General features: G+C 46.3%; 1 protein-coding gene across 1 annotated transcript in view; it reads left to right on the top strand.

Moving 5' to 3' along the window:
• SEZ6L (seizure related 6 homolog like) overlaps positions 1-20252 on the top strand; it is a 193078-nt gene that overhangs the window by 161039 nt on the left and 11787 nt on the right.

The following is a 20252-nucleotide window of genomic DNA, read 5'->3' as shown; positions in this document are numbered from 1 at the left end:
ATTTGCAGACCGTAGGTTTCTCTGTGGGGCATACCAGGAGAGGCGGTCCCGTAGGTACGAGGGTCCTAGGCCGTATAGGGCTTTAAAGGTTAAAACCAGCACCTTAAACCTGATCCTGTACTCCACCGGGAGCCAGTGCAGCTGGTATAGTACTGGGTGAATGTGATCTCGCAGCGAAGACCCCATAAGGAGTCTCGCCACGGCATTCTGCACCCGCTGGAGTTTCTGGGTCAGTCTCAAGGGCAGCCCCACGTAGAGCGAGTTACAATAATCCAATCTGGAGGTGACCGTCGCATGGATCACGGTGGCTAGGTCAGGGCGAGAGAGATAAGGGGCCAACTGCTTAGCTTGGCGGAGATGAAAAAATGCCGCCTTTGTTATAGCTGTAATCTGCGCCTCCATAGAGAGGGAGGTATCGAAGATTACACCCAAACTCTTAACGGACGGTGCTGGCACTAATTGCACCCCCGCAAGAGATGGGAGTTGCCCCCTCAATCCCATATCGTCCCGGCCCAGCCAGAGGACCTCTGTCTTCGAAGGATTTAACTTCAACCGGCTCCCACGTAACCATCCAGCCACAGCTTCCAGGCATCTCGCCAGTGTGTCCGGGGCCGAGTCAGGATGGCCATCCATCAACAGATAGAGTTGGGTGTCATCAGCATACTGATGGCAGCCCAGCCCAAAACTCCGGACAAGCTGGGCGAGGGGGCGCATAAAGATGTTAAAAAGCATCGGGGAGAGAATCGCACCCTGAGGCACTCTACACACCAAGGAGTGGCGCGATGACAATTCCCCCCCAAGCGCCACCCTCTGTCCCCGACCAGAGAGAAACGAGCGCAGCCATTGAAGGACTGTGCCCTGGATCCCCAGGTCGGCAAGGCGGTGGTCCAGGAGTTCGTGATCGACCATGTCGAAGGCTGCTGACAGATCTAGAAGAATCAGCAGCCCCGACCCGCCTCGATCCAGCTGCCTGCGGAGATACACTGAAACAGAAGTTTCCAGACCCTTCTATATAGTGAGAAGGTGGGGAGGGGTATTACTCAGAAGGGTGGTGGGAATGGGTGATTGGCAGATAGCTGTGATGAGCCTGTTGACGACTCTTAACGACTGCAATAGGTCTTACAGGAAAAAGCAAGGGGTGAAAAGGTGAAAAATGGCTTTGTCATGTATAATGAGATAAGAATCCAAGGTCTTTGTTCAGACCAGGTTTCTCCATGGTTTTAAGTTTGGTGATAAGTTGTAATTCAGCAGCTTCTCTTTCCAGTCTATTTCTGAAATTCCTTTGTAGTAAAACAGCTACTTTGAGATCTTGTATAGAATGTCCTGGGAGATTGAAGTGTTCTCCTACTGGTTTCTCTGTCTTGTGATTCCTGATGTCCGATTTATGTCCGTTTATTCTTTGGCGTAAGGTCTGACCTGTTTGTCCAATATAGAGAGCTGAAGGACACTGTTGGCATTTTATGGCATACACAATGTTGGACGATGAGCAATTAAATAGTCCCGAGATGGTATGTGTGATGTTGTTGGGGCCAGTAATGGTGTTGTCCGGGTGTATGTGGCAGCAAAGTTGGCATCTGGGTTTATTGCAGGCTCTGGTGCCAGTGTCCGTGTTAGGTCTGGTTGTAGTATTATTGTGGGTTAGGAGTTGTTTAAGACTGGGTGGCTGTCTGTAGGCAATGAAAGGTCTTCCTCCCAGAGCTTGAGAAAGAGAAAAAAATACATTTCCAAGAAATACATTTCCAATGTATTTCCAAGAAATACATTTCCAAATACATGTCCAAGAAATACATTTTTTGGACACTACTATAAAAATACAGGATGGGAACATAGACACCACCTTATACCATAAACCAACTGACCAACAAACATATCTACATGCCTCTAGCTACCATCCCAAACATACCAAACAGTCCATTGTATATAGCCAGGCACTACGTTACAGCCGCATCTGTTCCAATTCTACAGACAGAGACTCTCATCTAAGAGATCTACAGCAAACCTTTTTAGAACTAAAATACCCAACAGATGAAGTTAGACAACAGATCAACAGAGCCAGACTGATACCCAGAGAGAACTTGCTGCAAGACAGACCCAAAAAAGAAAATAACAGAACACCTCTAGTCATCACATACAGCTCCCAAGTTAAAACAGTACAACGCATCATCAGAGATCTGCAACCTCTCCTGGACAATGACAGTTCTCTTTCTCAAGCTCTGGGAGGAAGACCTTTCATTGCCTACAGACAGCCACCCAGTCTTAAACAACTCCTAACCCACAATAATACTACAACCAGACCTAACACGGACACTGGCACCAGAGCCTGCACTAAACCCAGATGCCAACTTTGCTGCCACATACACCCGGACAACACCATTACTGGCCCCAACAACATCACACATACCATCTCGGGACTATTTAATTGCTCATCGTCCAACATTGTGTATGCCATAAAATGCCAACAGTGTCCTTCAGCTCTCTATATTGGACAAACAGGTCAGACCTTACGCCAAAGAATAAACGGACATAAATCGGACATCAGGAATCACAAGACAGAGAAACCAGTAGGAGAACACTTCAATCTCCCAGGACATTCTATACAAGATCTCAAAGTAGCTGTTTTACTACAAAGGAATTTTAGAAATAGACTGGAAAGAGAAGCTGCTGAATTACAACTTATCACCAAACTTAAAACCATGGAGAAACCTGGTCTGAACAAAGACCTTGGATTCTTATCTCATTATACATGACAAAGCCATTTTTCACCTTTTCACCCCTTGCTTTTTCCTGTAAGACCTATTGCAGTCGTTAAGAGTCGTCAACAGGCTCATCACAGCTATCTGCCAATCACCCATTCCCACCACCCTTCTGAGTAATACCCCTCCCCACCTTCTCACTATATAGAAGGGTCTGGAAACTTCTGTTTCAGTGTATCTGAAGAAGTGTGCATGCACACGAAAGCTCATACCAAGAACTGACTTAGTTGGTCTTTAAGGTGCTACTGGAAGGAATTTGTTTTGTTTTGACTATGGCAGACCAACACGGCTACCTATCTGTAACCTCCTCCCTCCGACTTGCTTGAAGGGATCAGAGAGAAATTCCCTTGCCAAAAGCCGCTTTGCGGTTTAGGCAAGAGCTAGTTCCACAACTTTATTTACCACTTGAGCTCACTGAAGGCTTTGTAAATACCCGCCTTCCATTTATTTAAGCCTGATGGGTCTTTGTCTTGCAATAAATCCACACGCCTCCCATCTAACACCAAGCTGAGATTTCTGACTGCAGCATGGAGGCAAACAGATGGCCTCTGCACCAGGGCAGGGCTGGCAGACCAATGCTGGCACAGCTGCCTCCCTGGCCCAGAAGCAGACTCAGGGCATGGCAGGCAGCTCCCCCCCCCCACCAGGGCACTGAGCAGAAGAGGAGCATCATCATCCCTATACTGATACGAGCATCTACTGAGAAGATCCATAAAAAGCAACTGCACCAAAAGGAATTATTGTGAAAATAAGAAATATTTAGTGGGTGGTGCCCAACGTTGTCCTTGCTCAGGGTACCATATTACCAGAGTCTGGCCCTGCCTGGCCAGTCATTCCTCTTCCTCTGTCTAGGTACAGTGACAGACAAGCAGATATTTTCCTATGCCCTCCTAACATTCAACAGAGAGGTAAATGGGTGAGGAAAGGCCCCAACCCCAGCCATGAAGCTCAACCCCTCTCTCAAAATATAAACAAAATTTCGACACATTCCTCAATGCCTGACCTGGAGTCATCATTATCGGACAGAGAATCTCTAGCTGATGATTTGGAAGTTCAATCTGCTATCGATACGGACTGGACAGAAGACCCCTTGGGCCATATAAATAAGATGATATGCCCACGGAAGGAAAATCCAATAATAGTTAAAACTTGTACCGACTTAATCTCTGCTCCCCTAGATGACAAGCTCTCTGATAAAACAAGGGATTTCAGAGAGGAGACTAGACCAAACCAGGACACTACCCCTATAGGACCGGGCAAGCAGAGCATAATTAGAAATAGCTCAAGAGGCACACCTGCGCCAAAAGGAGAGAAGTCATTTACTATTAGCCAAAGGAAAATTACTGACTTCTTCAAATTTGACAATCCACCAAGATCAGTGTTCCCCCCTTCTCCATTGTGACTACCCAAACCTCAGTCAAATTCTCCCCCGTTCTCCCTTTTAAGCTGGAACATAGCAGGTTGAAAGGGGAAAAAATCTGACCCGGATTTTGTAAAACTAATAAACTCACACCAAGTAATTCTCCTGCAGGAAACATGGGAAGAGGGGAGAGTAAATATTAATGGTTTTGATGCTATATCATTACCGGCATGCCCGTCTACTAAAGGAGGCCGGCCTAGTGGAGGATTAGTTATAGCAATTTCCTTGAAAATACGGGCAAAACTCACGCTTGTAAATGCTTCCACCCTTGCAATTACAGCCCTGATTACGGGGAAAAACTTCGAACTTGCTATAACAAATGTTTATCTTCCTCCTGGAGGCAACATTGCAGACTTATACAATAAATGGGGAATCTTGGAGGAACATCTTATTCTTTGTCACTCCAAATACCCCAATATACCCAATGTTATAGCAGGGGATTTCAATGCTCGCATTGCAACAAATTGGGAGTCCTTAATCAAAGCCAAATGGTGGATAACCCCAGAATTCATTAATGATCTCTCCCTTCATAATCAAAGACTTTCCAAAGACAAAAGGGTAAATGAAGCAGGAACCCTTCTTTACCAATTGGTACTACGTTTAAACTTAGTGATTCTAAACGGGAACTGCCCGCCTGACGTACCGGGTGAGTTCACACACATAAGCTCCTCTGCAAACAGTGTCCTGGACTATATGCTGGTATCTCATGATATATTCCCCAAATTTTCCCATTTTAAAGTTGAAAATATTCAACTGAGCGACCACCTACCATTGGTCACCATAATGATTATAGACTGGACCCCAGATGGAGACAGACATCTAACACATTTGATTACGAATTCAGTACTGCAAGTCAAAAGTGTAAAATGGTCCGAACTACAGGCTCAAAAATTCTCAGCATATTTCCAACAAGGACTAAAACAAGCATATTCAGGCTTAATTGAGGATTATCATGATTATGACCAAACTCTAAGACTATTCTCGAATCTGTCGGAAGATCTAACGTCTTTTTTCTCTGTCCCGACGCATAAAATAAATCGAACACAAAGGAAGATAGGTGCATTGTGGTTCAACAGTGCTTGTAAACAGGCTAGACAACTTCTTGGTAACATCTACAAAGAGTACAAAGCCTCTGGGGCAACGGTCTTGCCAAAAGAATATTTCCAAGCAAAATCGGCCTACAAGCAAATTCAAAAGGGTGCCAGACTGGAATGGCAAGTGAATCAATGTCGGGCAATTATAGAAGCCTCATCATCACGGAACGCCAGACAATTTTGGCTCCTGGTAAATAAAAGAACTAAAAGATACCCTTTAACTATTATTCCCGCCCCGGTTTGGGAATCTTATTTAAAAAATTACTTTGCCAAAACTGACTGTATCGTTAACACAAGAGACGAATTTCAAGATCAGCTTCCCCTCTGGCCCCCCACCGATCCGGAAGACATCCATGACTTGATCATCAAACTCAAAACAGGGAAAGTGCCTGGGCCAGACCTGATCCCGGCAGAAGCTATAAAATACCACGCGGACTGGTGGGCCAAGGTCCTGGCGACCATCTTCGATGCAGTTAACAACTCTGGAATGATCCCGGAAGTATGGAAGGACGCTGTTATCATTCCAATCCACAAAAAGGGCTCACCAGATGACCCGGGGAATTACAGAAACATCAGTCTGCTCTCAATAGTGGGGAAACTGTATGCCCGCTTCCTGATGAACAGACTTATCCAATGGGCCGAAGAGAAAAAATTAATTGGGCCCGAACAAGCTGGATTCCGCCCAAAACAGTCAACAATTAATCATATTCTAATTTTACAGCATCTTGCCTGGAAATATTCCACCCCAAAGGGTGGCCAACTCTGTGTGGCATTCATTGACCTAAAGGCAGCATTCGATAGTATCCCCAGGAGCATCCTCTGGGAAAAACTCACCCGCTGGGGCATCGACAGAAGGCTTCTCTGGCTAATAATCAAACTCCATGAGAACTCAGCGGCTAGAGTGAGATTCACCCCGGAGGGTGATCTCACCAATTTAATTCCCATTAACAGAGGTGTCCGACAGGGTTGTATATTGGCTCCACTCCTGTTCAATTTGTTCATAAGCGACATGAGGACTCCCCTAATAGAGGCCCAAGAAAGGATTCATGCACCCCGCCTAGCACTTTATCGCTGCCCTTTGTTACTATATGCGGATGACGCAGTCATTCTTTCTTTTTCTAGAGTAGGTCTCAGGAGGGCCTTAAAATTTTTTGGATCATACTGTAACGCAAATTCCCTTACAATTAATTATGGAAAATCTAAGATCCTGATTTTCTCAAAGAGCCGGAAACTCCATAATTGGAGAATTGATGGGAGAGTCATCGAACAAGTCTACAGATTCCAACATAACCTCAGATGGAAGGCCCATGTAGCCTATGTCACAAATAGAGCCAAAGCTATCTCCTTGGCGATCTTGCGATTCTTCTTCACCGATGGGGCCCTTCATATCCCATCGGCGCTGAAAGTCTTCAAGGCCAAGGTGATCCCGACAATTGCTTATGCCATCTCAATTTGGGGGACTTTTGTCAACCCATCTCACCTGGAGGTCATTCCAAAACAGATTTTAAGAGGGATATTGAAACTGCCCAACTGTGTAAGTAATACAGCGTTACGCATGGAACTTAATATTGTATCCCTGGAAAATGCTCTGTGGAAGCACATACTTTGTCACTGGTTATCTCTATGGCACAATCTCCCAAACTTGTACTTGATACAATGTATGTGGAGAGATGATTTCCAGAGCCCATGGGTAAAAAATTTACAGCTGAAAATTACGGCAATGGGAATCTCCCCATCCAAATTACTAGAGCAGGACATAGTCCCAGCTAAAAGAACAGTAACCTGTAAGCTAGAGGAGATGGACTTGCAGCAGAAAATGGTCGTGGGCAATGGTACCTGCTCACCTCTAAATCTTGGTTTATTACCCCTCTTAAGGCTCCCAAACTATTTGAATTCCTTAACTTCCTCAGCTCATAGCTATGCCTTTGTAAAGGCAAGATTCAACACCTTCCCATTGAACGTGCCGAGAAATAGATTCTCCAATGGACAGATATCGCTCTTATGTGATTGTAACTGTGGGGCACCGGAATCGTTGCATCACATAATTTTTGACTGTGCTTTTCACTTACCGGCCAGGAGCAAGTTTCTTGCTCAATATCTTAAGGGAATTGCCGATGATACGATTGAAGCCAAACTGAGATATCTACTAATTGATGATGACCCCCTAAGATCACTCATGGTTGCCAGATTCTTGATCAGCGTCCTATCCCAAAAGAAGAGAAACGGTCTCCTGTGTGGCTCGGATAACCCCTTTAAACCATGATCTATGTTTTAGGTGATACCACCATTGATATCCTTGATTAATTTATGAGCAGAGGGCGATGTATAGGTTACAAATTTATTGTAATGTATGATGGTGGTCCTTGTTTTTGTTTTGCTTCAGTTCCTGTTTGTCTTTTGTAAGTTTTGGCGATTTTAAATTTGGAGGTTTAAGTATAATATGTTGGTATGGGAAACTGTCGTGTAACAGGCCAATGGCCGTAATAAAGATCAATCCAATCCAATCCAATCCAATCCCTCTCTCTTGGTCTGGCCTACACTGCAGGCTTATTGGGAAGAAGAAATGGGGAAACAATTATGGACACTGCCCTGAAATTCATAGAGGAAGGATGGGATCTAACTATGATTCGAATGTTAAGAAATTAAACATGTAGCAGGAGACCCAATTTATTTGTGTATTTCTGAGCGAAGCTGCCATTTAGGAATATTCATTGGACGACTGCATATTATCCTTGGGAATTAGTTGCCAGGGGCCAAAGAGCAGCTGGAGATGAAGGCACCCCAGAGTTGGGAGGACTCCGGATGGGGGCTTAGCATCACAAACAGGTCACATAGTTAATTGCAAAAGAGCTGCCAGCAACTGCATGGGTTGTCTGTCTGTCTGTCTGTCTGTCTGTCTGTCTGTTTGTTTGTTTGTTTGTTTGTTTGTTTGTTTGTTTGTTTGTTTTAAATAATGCATTGGATTTGTCATGGATAGGGAAAATCTGGATTAAGGGATTGGGGTAGGGAATACAGGCTATCCTTTTTATACCAGTGATGTCATGTGGACACTGTGGAAAAGTTGCAAGTGTGAGCTGCAGGCTTTCCACCTCTGGAAGCAGCACCTGGAGATTTCAAGGGGACCAAAGGGGCTTCCCAGTTCAAGACTGCAGACCTTATTCTTATTTGACATGCAATATAGGGCCCATCCTCTGAACCAGCTGCTGCTTCTGAAGAGTCATAGAATCATAGAGTTGGAAGAGACCACAAGGGCCATCGAGTCCAACCCCCTGCCAAGCAGGAAACACCATCAGAGCACTCCTGACATATGGTTGTCAAGCCTCTGCTTAAAGACCTCCAAAGAAGGAGTCTGCAACTGCTACAACAGCCTGGCAACCACATCTAAATGGTGGCTGCCAGCTCCAGTCAGAGGACAGCAGGTCCCCTTGCCCCACCCCTGCAAGGGTGCCCTCTTGTGCTGCACTTCGGGCCAATGACATGCCAGTTGCTGGCTTTGGGGTTTTGGATTTCACAGCTCTGCAGGTCACAAACAGTAGTGGTTGGCAGGTGTGTGGGTAGCAGTAGCACGACCCTTTCTGGCTGACCTGTGATTTGAGAATAAGAAGAGGGCAATTTACATCCACCCTTGAAGGAAACTTGAAGGAAGATCCTACCCACCCTTCCCTCTCCAAATCTTTGGTCAGCCTTCTAATCCAGGGTAGGTCCTTTTCCAGTCTGCAGTGTCTGTTCGTTGTATTTGGAGCAGTCCTCAGAATCAGAAGGTTTTTGCTCTCTGTGTGAATCATAGAATCATAGAGTTGGAAGAGACCACAAGGGCCATCGAGTCCAACCCCCTGCCAAGCAGGAAACACCATCAGAGCCCTCCTGACATATGGTTGTCAAGCCTCTGCTTAAAGACCTCCAAAGAAGGAGACTCCACCACACTCCTTGGCAGCAAATTCCACTGTCGAACAGCTCTTACTGTCAGGAAGTTCTTCCTAATGTTTAGGTGGAATCTTCTTTCTTGTAGTTTGGAACCATTGCTCCGTGTCCGCTTCTCTGGAGCAACAGAAAACAACCTTTCTCCCTCCTCTATGTGACATCCTTTTATATATTTGAACATGGCTATCATATCACCCCTTAACCTCCTCTTCTCCAGGCTAAACATACCCAGCTCCCTTAGCCGTTCCTCATAAGGTATCGTTTCCAGGCCTTTGACCATTTTGGTTGCCCTCCTCTGGAGACGTTCCAGTGTGAACCCATTAAAGTTGTGCTCTCCTCAGCTCTTAGGAGAAAAGAAGGGACTGTGTGTTACCAGGCATAAATGTCACCAGGAAAACAGTCTTTTGACAGGAAGCCATGATTTACTATAAAATGTCAGCTTTCCAGTGGGATTATCCAAGTGGCTTCCAAGAAGAACTTTAATCAAATTCCCAGCTAAGCTGGCGCACAGCCAAGGATGAGGAGGGAGCCTCAGCAGCTGTATGGGCTGAGGCAAGGAGTGGGGGCAGATCTGAGCAAGGCAGAATTTCATGCAAGGGAGACAGAATCATAGACTTGTAGAGTTGGAAGGTACCCTAAATGTCATCTAGTTCAGCCCCCTGAAATTCAGGAATCACAGCTAAAGAGTCTCTGACAGATGCCCACCCAATGAGGAAGCTTCCAAGGGAGCCTGTTCCACAGTCGAGCACCTCTTACCACCAGAATGTTATTCCTAATGTTGCATCAGAACCTCCTTTCTTATCATATGAATCCATTGGTTCCAGTTTTCCCTTCTGGAACAGCAGAAAACAGGCTTGATCCATCTTCCATGTGGCAGCCCTTGGGATATTTTGAGATCTTCACAGCAGGAGACTTCCAAGTGCTCTCTCTCCTGTTGTGGACCAACACGGTTTGGTGCAATTTACGTCTTAGACCAAGGGTAGCCAACATGGTGCTCTCCAAATGTTCTTGGGATTCCTATTCTCATCAGCCCAGTGGCACCAGGGATTATGGGAGTTGTAATCCAGCAACATCTGGAGGGCACCCCTTTGCCTACCCATGTCTTAGATGGTGCTCTGCTAGCCCTTCTCATTGCTCCCTCCAGGGGACTTTTTATTGCAGCTTCTGCATCTCTCCTTCACCCATCTCCTGCCACCAGCATCAGGACCTTAAAATTATTAAACAGAACTGAGAACCCCATGGTGTTCTGGAAGTCACAATTTAGTGTGCAGACATTAGCAGATGGTGATAACTGTGAATGCTTTGGGCTGCTGCTGATTCCTACTGATAAAGACACAAGAACATGGCGGGGCTCTTTTCTGGCTGGCTGGCAGTTTGGTGTTTCTCCTTGACTCCACCTGCCCCCACGCCCAAATATTTGCCATCAACTCTGAGTTGAAGGGGAAAGTTTGAATTTACTGAAGAGCAGCACCCTCTGCTGGCCAATAGAAGCTCTGCTACTGTGTTGAATTTAGAAGTGAGACCAGTGAGGGGTTACCAGTTTCTGATATTGTCCCCTGTCTGCTTGCCATGCAGAGATTCACTGATTTTCATGCCATGAGCTTTGCCTGCCGCTCCTGTTCTTTCTTCTTCTTTTTTGCTGTTCTTTTTTATTGGTTTCTTTAGACATACGTTCATCATACCACATTGTAACAACTTGATTTTCCTGTAAATTAAATATATGTTTTTAAGACATTTGTTGTTTAGTCGTTTAGTCATGTCCAACTCTTCGTCACCCCATGGACCAGAGCATGCCAGGCACTTCTGTCTTCCACTGCCTTCCGCAGTTTAGTCAAACTCATGCTGATAGCTTCGAGAACACCATCCAACCATCTCGTCCTCTGTCGTCCCCTTCTCCTTGTGCCCTCAATCTTTCCCAACATCAGGGTCTTTTCTCTTCTCATGAGGTGGCCAAAGTACTGGAGCCTCAGCTTCACGATCTGTCCTTCCAGTGAGCACTCAGGGCTGATTTCCTTTTTTTTTTTTTTTAATAATATTTATTAAAGTTTCAAAAAAGTTACAAGAATAAAAGAAGAAAAAAGAAAAAAAGAAAAGAAAAAAGAAGCAAAAAAATACAAAATACAAAAAAGTAAAGACAATTAAAAACAAATCAACCTTTCCATGTCTTGACTTTCATTTACTTGTTTCCCTGACCTCCTCGCACCTCCCTTTTTTGTATTCTAGTTCAATTAGTTGTTTCAGCAAATCCTTTCCACTTTTACTTTTATCTTAATAATTTATCTTAATATATTATAACTTTACATTCTCACCTGTTAACAATCCATCTTTAAATACTCCTTTATAACATTACTGCTAAAACCACATAACTTCATTCCAACATCCTTCTAACATTCCTTAATTTTACAATATTTTTGTAAATAGTCTTTAAATTTCTTCCAGTCTTCTTCTACCGACTCTTCTCCCAGGTGTTGGATTCTGCCAGTCATTTCCGCCAGCTCCGTGTACTCCATCACCTTCATCTGCCATTCTTCCCGGGTGGGTAGATCTTGTGTCTTCCAATACTTTGCGATGAGTATTCTTGCTGCTGTTGTGGCATACATAAAAAAAGTTCTATCCTTCTTTAACACCAATTGGCCGACCATGCCAAGGAGAAAGGCCTCTGGTTTCTTCAGGAAGGTATATTTAAATACCTTTTTCATTTCATTATAGATCATCTCCCAGAAAGCCTTAATCCTTGGGCACGTCCACCAAAGGTGAAAGAATGTACCTTCAGTTTCTTTACATTTCCAACATTTATTATCGGGCAAATGATATATTTTTGCAAGCTTGACTGGTGTCATGTACCACCTGTATATCATTTTCATAATATTCTCTCTTAAGGCATTACATGCCGTAAACTTCATACCTGTGGTCCATAACTGTTCCCAGTCAGCGAGCATAATGTTGTGTCCCACATCTTGTGCCCATTTTATCATAGCAGATTTCACCATTTCGTCCTGAGTGTTCCATTTCAACAGCAAGTTATACATTCTTGACAGAGTCTTAGTTTTGGGATCTAACAGTTCTGTTTCCAATTTTGATTTTTCCACCTGGAAGCCAATTTTCTTGTCCAATTTGTATGCCTCCATTATTTGATAATAGTGAAGCCAATCTCACACTTTGTCTTTTAGTTTTTCAAAGCTCTGCAATTTCAATTTATCTCCCTCTTGTTCCAAAATTTCCCAATATTTCGGCCATTTGGCCTCCATATTGAGCTTTTTCAGAGCCTTCGCTTCCATCGGTGACAACCACCTTTGTAATGGGTTAAGGGGCTGCTTGTGCGTAAATGGCTGAGTTCTCAACTCATGCAATCAGTTTCTAAACTCTCCCAGTCCGCGGAGCCATGGATGCATGGCTACCTCAATCGCTGGCAGAATCCGTCAGTGGGCGCTTCCGGAATTTACGCCAACATAAGAGTTCCTTAACGGAAACTCTCCTTCTGGATTCTCTGCGTGACAGTTTCCTGCGCAGAGTAGGCGTCCCCAGCGGAGGTCCTGAAACCTCTCCGCTGTTCTCACTGGAAGTATCTTGGAGCCATCCCTCCGACTGAGTTTCTGCGGGAACTCTCTCTCTCCCCCTGCTGGTTCCTTCCTCAGCATCCGAGGGTCTCCTAGCCTCCTTGAGCCCTTCCACCACCTGACTCTCCGATGGCAGTTCCCTGACATCCACCTCCCCTCCAGGACCCCCCTCACCCCCCGTTTCCCCCTCTGCTCTGGGTGGTGAGGCTGGGAACCCTCTGAAAGAATCCTCCTCATCTTCGGATGACTCGAAAACCGCCCTCCACCTACTACTGTCCCTTCTTCCCGAATACTCTTCCCCATCTGATTCTTCTTCCTCTTCTTGTCCTGATTCTGGGAACCCCTCGAACTCCCCTTCTTCGTCAGTGGTGCCGAAGTGTTCCTCCCAGAACCTAGCCAAGGGCTGAGGCTTCCTTGGGTACCGGAGATGAAACGTTCCTACTAAAACCTCATCATCCACCGTTTCTGCTGGTACCCAGGTATTTTCAGACTCTGGTTCCCCTTCCCATGCCACTAAATACTCCACCTGTTTACCCTTCCACCGAGAGTCGAGTATTTCTGCTACATGACTGCTGCTTTCCCTCTCTTCTACTTTCGGTGCCGCGGGAACCTCACCTTCATGTCCCAAAAATTCCCGCCCCTCCCGGTATGGTGACAGTAATGACCTATGGAATACTGGATGCAGTTTCATGTTGTCTGGCAACCTGAGTCTGAAGGCCACCAGATTGACCTGTTGTATAACTTCGAAGGGTCCCAGTCGTTTCGGCCTCAATTTCTTGCACCCGCCCTTGAATGGCAACCCTTGTGTTGACAACCACACCCGGTCCCCCACCCTTATGGTCTCGCCTTCCCTTCTGCTCCTGTCTGCCTGCTTCTTGTATTCTTCCTTGGCCCTATCCAAATTCATCTTGAGCTGTTGATGTATGGCTTCCATTTCTTCCACAAAATGTTCCACTGCCGGTACGCTCCATCTTTCCCCTCCTTCCCCTGGAAAGGCCCTAGGGTGACACCCGTAATTGGCCATAAATGGACTCATGCCCGTGGACACATTTTCCGCATTATTGTATGCGAATTCGGCCAGGGCCAATTTCTCTACCCAATCATTCTCTCTGTCATTTACATAACACCTCAGATATTGTTGCAGAATACTGTTTGCCCTTTCCGCCTGCCCATTTGTTTCTGGATGTCTGGCGGTCGAGAAATTGACCTCTACGTGCAGTAAGCTCATGAGCTTCCTCCAGAAGCTGGACGTAAATTGTTTCCCTCTGTCTGAGACCACCCTCAAGGGGGCGCCATGTAACCTAAAAAGGTGTTCTATAAACAACCTGGCGGTTTCTTCCGCTGTCACCGCATGTGAGCAAGCTATAAAGTGGCACATCTTGGTTAACAGGTCCCCCACTACCATTACCGCAGTCTTTCCCTTGGATTTTGGTAAATCTGTCATAAAATCTATGGAAACTGCCTCCCATGGCCGTTCGGGTGTGGGTAATGGTTCCAGCAACCCCGCCGGTGCCGCCCTCTCCCCCTTTGCTCGCTGGCAGCGGTCACACCCCCTTACATACTCTCGTACATCTTCCCTCACCTTGGGCCACCAGAACTGCCTGGTAACTAACCACATGGTTTTGTGTTGCCCAAAGTGCCCTGCGGTGGGGCTGTCGTGTAGTTGTTTGAGTACTCTACCCCTCAATGCCCCTTTGTAATACAACGCCCCATTCCTTTCTTCAAACCCCCTGTGTTCTCCCCGGCTCTCCTGAGCCCTCTGAGCTTATCTTGGGCGTATTCATCGTTCTCTGTCCCTTCTACCAGTTCCCTTTGCCCCATCAATGCTGCTCCACAAACCCAGTGGTCCTCTGGGATAATATGCCTTTCCTCGGGCGCTCCCTCCCCCTCCATATACTCTGGCTTTCGAGAGAGAGCGTCCGCCCTGACGTTCTCTGGTCCCGGTACGTAGCAAATCTCAAAATGGAATTTGGAGAACTCCTGTGCCCATCTCACTTGTCTCTGGTTCAGTACTCGGGCCGTTCTCCAATATTCCAGATTTTTGTGGTCCGTGCACACCTGGACCTTGTGCTGCGCTCCAATCAGCAGGTGTCGCCACCGCCAAAACGCTTCATGAATGGCGAGCAGTTCCCGGTCGTACACTGTGTAGTTCCTTTCGGATTTATTCAACTTCCGCGAGAAGAAGGCACACGGTCTCCAGTCCGACTCATCTTTTCCCAGCTGGAGAAGCACCGCCCCTACCGCTCGATCAGATGCGTCCGTCTCTACCCTCATCGGCTTCTGTAGATCTACGTGTAAGAGCTGCTCCTCTGACACACTTTCTTTAGCTGTTCAAACGCCCGCTGCGCCTCTTCCGTCCAGGCGAATTTCTTCTTACTACTGAGACAATCGGTGATGGGCGCCGTTAAGTGGGCAAAGTTTTTGATGAACTTCCGATAGAAGTTTCCAAACCCCAGGAATCTCTGCACGTCCTTCCTGGTTCTGGGTGTCTTCCATTCCAGTACCGCTTGGACTTTACTGGGATCCATGGCCAATCCCTTGTCTGACAAACGGTACCCCAGGAACTCCACCTCTCTGGTATGGAACTGGCACTTCTCCAGTTTTACCCACAGCTGGTTTGCTTGCAGCCTGCTTAGGACCTCCCGGACATCTCGGACATACTGCTCCTCGTCCTCTGAGTAGACTAACACATCGTCTAAGAAGGCCACACAGTTCTTATAGAGCAGAGGTCCCAGGACGTGATGCATGAAGGATTGGAAGCAGGCTGAGCCCGCCTGTAATCCGAAGGGCATAACGAGATACTCAAAGGCCCCCAAGGGGGTGAACATGGTGGTCTTCCATTCATCTCCCTTCCTCATCCGTATCAGGTTATGTGCCCCCCTCAGGTCCAGCTTGGTAAAAATCTTTCCCTTCCTCACCCTGGTCAGAATGTCGTCAATCCTAGGCATGGGAAAGTCCACTGGTTCTGTCACCGAATTGACGGCCCGGAAGTCCACGACCAGCCTGGGTTTTTTCGAGTCCTTTTTGTCCACAAAAAACACTGGGCTGCCCCCCACCGCTCTTGACTCCCTGATGAACCCTCGTTTCAGGTTCTTGTCTATGAACTCCCTTAACTCCTGCATCTCCCTGTCCGACATAGCGTACAGTTTGCCCACTGGTAGCTGGGCTCCCGGGAGTAGGTTAATTTGACAGTCAAAGGGTCTATGCGGGGGCAGTCTATCTGCTTCCTTCTCGCTGAAAACATCACTCAGGTCTGCGTATTGTGGTGGTATTTCTCCCTTTTCTCCCACCACCATCCCTGCCAGACTTGCCCTAGCCAACCCCTGAGTTTCTCTTCCCTTGCAGTGTTCTAGGCAATGAGCTGACCCAAAAGAGACTGTCCGCTGGTGCCATCCCACTAGCGGGTCATGTAACGCCAGCCAGCTCATCCCTAATATGATGGGCGGCCCCACCAGAGTGGCTACGTGAAATGCAATGACTTCCGTGTGCCTTGCCACCCTCATTGTCATGGGGACCGTTTGTTGGCTCACTTCCCCTCCCAGAAGTTCCCTCCCATCAATCGTGGTCACCTGCAAGGAATTCCTTAAGGGCAGCGTCTGTATCTGGTGCTCTGATGCAAACTCCTTACTCATGAAATTGCAGGAGCTGCCTGAGTCTAACAGGGCTTTTATCGTGAGTGGATGTCCATTGGGTAGCTCTAGCAGCACCTCTACGACTAGAGCCGCTCTTGGGGGTTCAGGCTTGGGCACATTCACTGATCCTTGGCCTGGCTGCTGTGCCCTGTCGCTGGCAGCCAGGTGTTGGCTTTTACCTGCTCCTTAACCCCCTCCTCCTCACTCCCAGCAGCTCCCACCATTCCTTGCCATCCCTTCCTTTGTGGGCACACTCTGGCAAAATGTCCTGGCTGTTGACAGAGGAAGCATTTTTTGGCGCTCTTCCCCTCCTTCTTCCGCCCTTGGTGGACGTTTGAAATTCCGCACGCGCGCGCAGTCCCAATCTCCATTGGTTCCACTGGCGGGGAAGGTTGCTCCGGCATCTCAGGAATGCGGAAATCACTCCAACGCTCTCCTCTCCCTTCCCGCTTCTCCAGAGCCCTTGCCTCTTGGCGTGCTCCAATCGCAAGAGCCAATTTGGTCAGCTGATCCATAGACTCCGGCCGGGGCGCGCAGGAAAGTTCATCTTTCACCGCCGGGGCTAGCCCTTCTTCAAACAGCATTTGAATCGGGTCCGAAGACAGGTCCCACCCCAATTTATGTATGAGCATGGTAAACTGTGTCCAATACTCCCGGACGGACTGATTCCCCTGTTTGCATCCCATTAACTGTCTGCGTACCACGCCCTGTTCAATCTGGCTGGAAAACATCAAGTCCATCGCGATAAAGAATTTCCTCAAGTCCTTTAAGGCGTCATTATTCGATGCCATCAGGGGCCTCACCCAGTCTCTAGCCTCCCCCCCTCGAGGTGCCCAATCACAAAAGCCACTCTCGATTCCTCATCGGCAAAGTCATCAAACTGCAGGTTCAGTGCGTACTGCATTTCTGTCTTAAAGGCTTGGTAGCTTCTTGGGTCCCCCCCGAATTTCTGTACCAACCCCGGTACCTTCCTTGCGATGGGGGTGGGCTTCCCCTGTGCATCCTGAGCTCTCCTCTCCTCGAGACGCGCCGTTAGCAGTGCCAGCTGGTGTTCCAATGCTCTGTTTCTCTCCTCCAGAGTTGGTCCCGCTCCAGCTCCTCCCGCTGCTCCGTCTCCAGTTGGGTTGCTCATGATGCCTCTCTTTCACACACGCAGCGTCGAAGACTGACAGATTGCTGTAATGGGTTAAGGGGCTGCTTGTGCGTAAATGGCTGAGTTCTCAACTCATGCAATCAGTTTCTAAACTCTCCCAGTCCGCGGAGCCATGGATGCATGGCTACCTCAATCGCTGGCAGAATCCGTCAGTGGGCGCTTCCGGAATTTACGCCAACATAAGAGTTCCTTAACGGAAACTCTCCTTCTGGATTCTCTGCGTGACAGTTTCCTGCGCAGAGTAGGCGTCCCCAGCGGAGGTCCTGAAACCTCTCCGCTGTTCTCACTGGAAGTATCTTGGAGCCATCCCTCTGACTGAGTTTCTGCGGGAACTCTCTCTCTCCCCCTGCTGGTTCCTTCCTCAGCATCCAAGGGTCTCCTAGCCTCCTTGAGCCCTTCCACCACCTGACTCTCCGATGGCAGTTCCCTGACAACCTTGGGGTTTTATTTTCAAGTAGGTCTTTATATCTTATCCAAACATTAAACAATGCTTTCCTAACAATTTGGTTTTTAAATGCTTTATGTGCCTTGACCTTGTCATACCAAAGATATGCATGCCACCCAAATACATTATTGAAACCTTCTAAGTCCAAAATGTCTGTGTTTTCAAGAAGCAGCCATTCTCTCAGCCAGCAAAATGCGGCTGATTCATAATAAAGTTTAAGGTCTGGCAGGGCAAATCCACCTCTTTCTTTTGCATCCGTTAGTATTTTAAATTTTATTCTGGGCTTCTTGCCCTGCCAGAATAATCTAGAAATATCTCTCTGCCACTTCTTGAAGCAATCCATTTTGTCCAAAATTTGCAGTGTTTGAAACAAAAACAACATTCTTGGCAATACATTCATTTTTATCACAGCAATACGGCCTAGCAATGAAAGCTTCAAATTTGACCATATTTCTAAATCTTTTTTTCACTTCCGTCCAGCATTTTTCATAATTATCCTTAAATAGATTCGCATTCTTAGCTGTCATATTAACCCCCAAATATTTCACTTTCTTGACCAATGTTAAACCTGTCTCCTTCTGAAACCTCTCTCTGTCAATCACTGTTAGATTTTTCTCTAAAACCTTAGTTTTTAACTTTTTCAACTTAAATCCTGCAACCTGACCAAATTCCTGAATCAGTTCCAATACTCTTTTAGTGCTAGATTCTGGCTCCTGTAATGTCAATACTAAGTCATCTGCAAATGCTTTCAATTTGTACTGTTTGGCTCTGACTTGTATACACTTAACCAATTGGTCCCTTCTAATCATATTTAAAATGACCTCCAGGACCGATATAAAAAGCAATGGGGAGATTGGGCAACCTTGTCGTGTCCCTTTCTCTATCTTAAATTCCTCCGTCACCACATTATTAACAATTAGTTTAGCCTTTTGTTCAGAATATATTGCACCTTTACCATTTCCAAAACTTTGACCAACCCCCATCCCCTTTAAGTTCTTCTTCATAAAGCTCCAAGAGATATTGTCAAAAGCTTTCTCCGCATCCACAAATATCAAAACTGCCTTAATATTAATATTCACTTGTAATTTTTCTAAAATGTTAATTATATTTCTCGTATTATCAGATAAGTGTCTACCCGGGAGAAAGCCTGCTTGATCTAGGGCTGATTTCCTTAAGAATGGATCGGTTTGATCTTCTTGCAGTCCATGGGACTCTCAAGAGTCTCCTCCAGCACCATAATTCAAAAGCATCAATTCTTCAACGATCAGCCTTCTTTATGGTCCAGCTCTCACTTCCATAAATCACTACTGGGAAAACCATAGCTTTTACTATATGGACCTTTGTTGGCAAAGTGATGTCTCTACTTTTTAAGATGCTGTCTAGGTTTGTCATTGCTTTTCTCCCCAGAAGCAGGCGTCGTTTAATTTCGTGGCTGCTGTCACCATCTGCAGTGATCATGGAGCCCAAGAAAGTAAAATCTCTCACTGCCTCCATTTCTTCCCCTTCTATTTGCCAGGAGGTGATGGGCCCAGTGGCCATAGTAAAAACACAGGGGCAACTCAAGAAGCAAAGTCCAGAAACAGTCTAAGGTCAAGACAGAGAAAACCCCTGTTCTGACAAGTTTGTTCCACCATCCTGGGTCCAAATGGAGTTCAATTGTTTCGAAAAATAGAAGAAAATCTGCTCCTTCATCTGAAATTTGATTACAGTATCTTAAGATGTCTAAATCATAGAACTGTAGAGTTGTAAGGGACCACAAGAGTTATCTAGTCGAACCCCCTGCAACTCAGGAATCTTTTTGCCCAGCTTGGGGCTTGAACCTGCATCCCTCGGATGGTGGTGGTGGTGGTTGTTTTTATTAATTTCTATTATTTATAAGCCACCCATCTGACAGGGTTGCCCCAGCCACTTTTGGCAGCTCCCAACAAAAAATAGTAAAAACACAGTTACAACATCAAACACTATAAGAGTCTCATGCTCTACCAACTGAGCTACCAGATCAAGCAAGCACACAGACAACAAAATTAGATTTCTTCTCCACCTCTCCATTTTGAGGTCCCTGAGTGGGTAACAACAACTCAAAAATACAATATTAAAACTAGTTAAGACCAATTATGATCAAAAGAATAGGGCATGTTCCAAAATATACCTCTAGATGAGCCTTTGGTCTGATCAAGAAGGGCTGAGTAACAGCAAAGGAGAGCTACTTCCTTCATGCTCAGCCTGCACACTTCCTGAAAGCATTGGACTGCCCTATGTGGGAAGCAGGATGCTGGG

The sequence above is a fragment of the Podarcis erhardii genome, assembly GCF_964252035.2.
Source record: "Podarcis erhardii genome assembly, chromosome: 15".
Classification (NCBI taxonomy): domain Eukaryota; kingdom Metazoa; phylum Chordata; class Lepidosauria; order Squamata; family Lacertidae; genus Podarcis; species Podarcis erhardii.
This window is presented reverse-complemented; position numbering and strand designations above follow the sequence as displayed.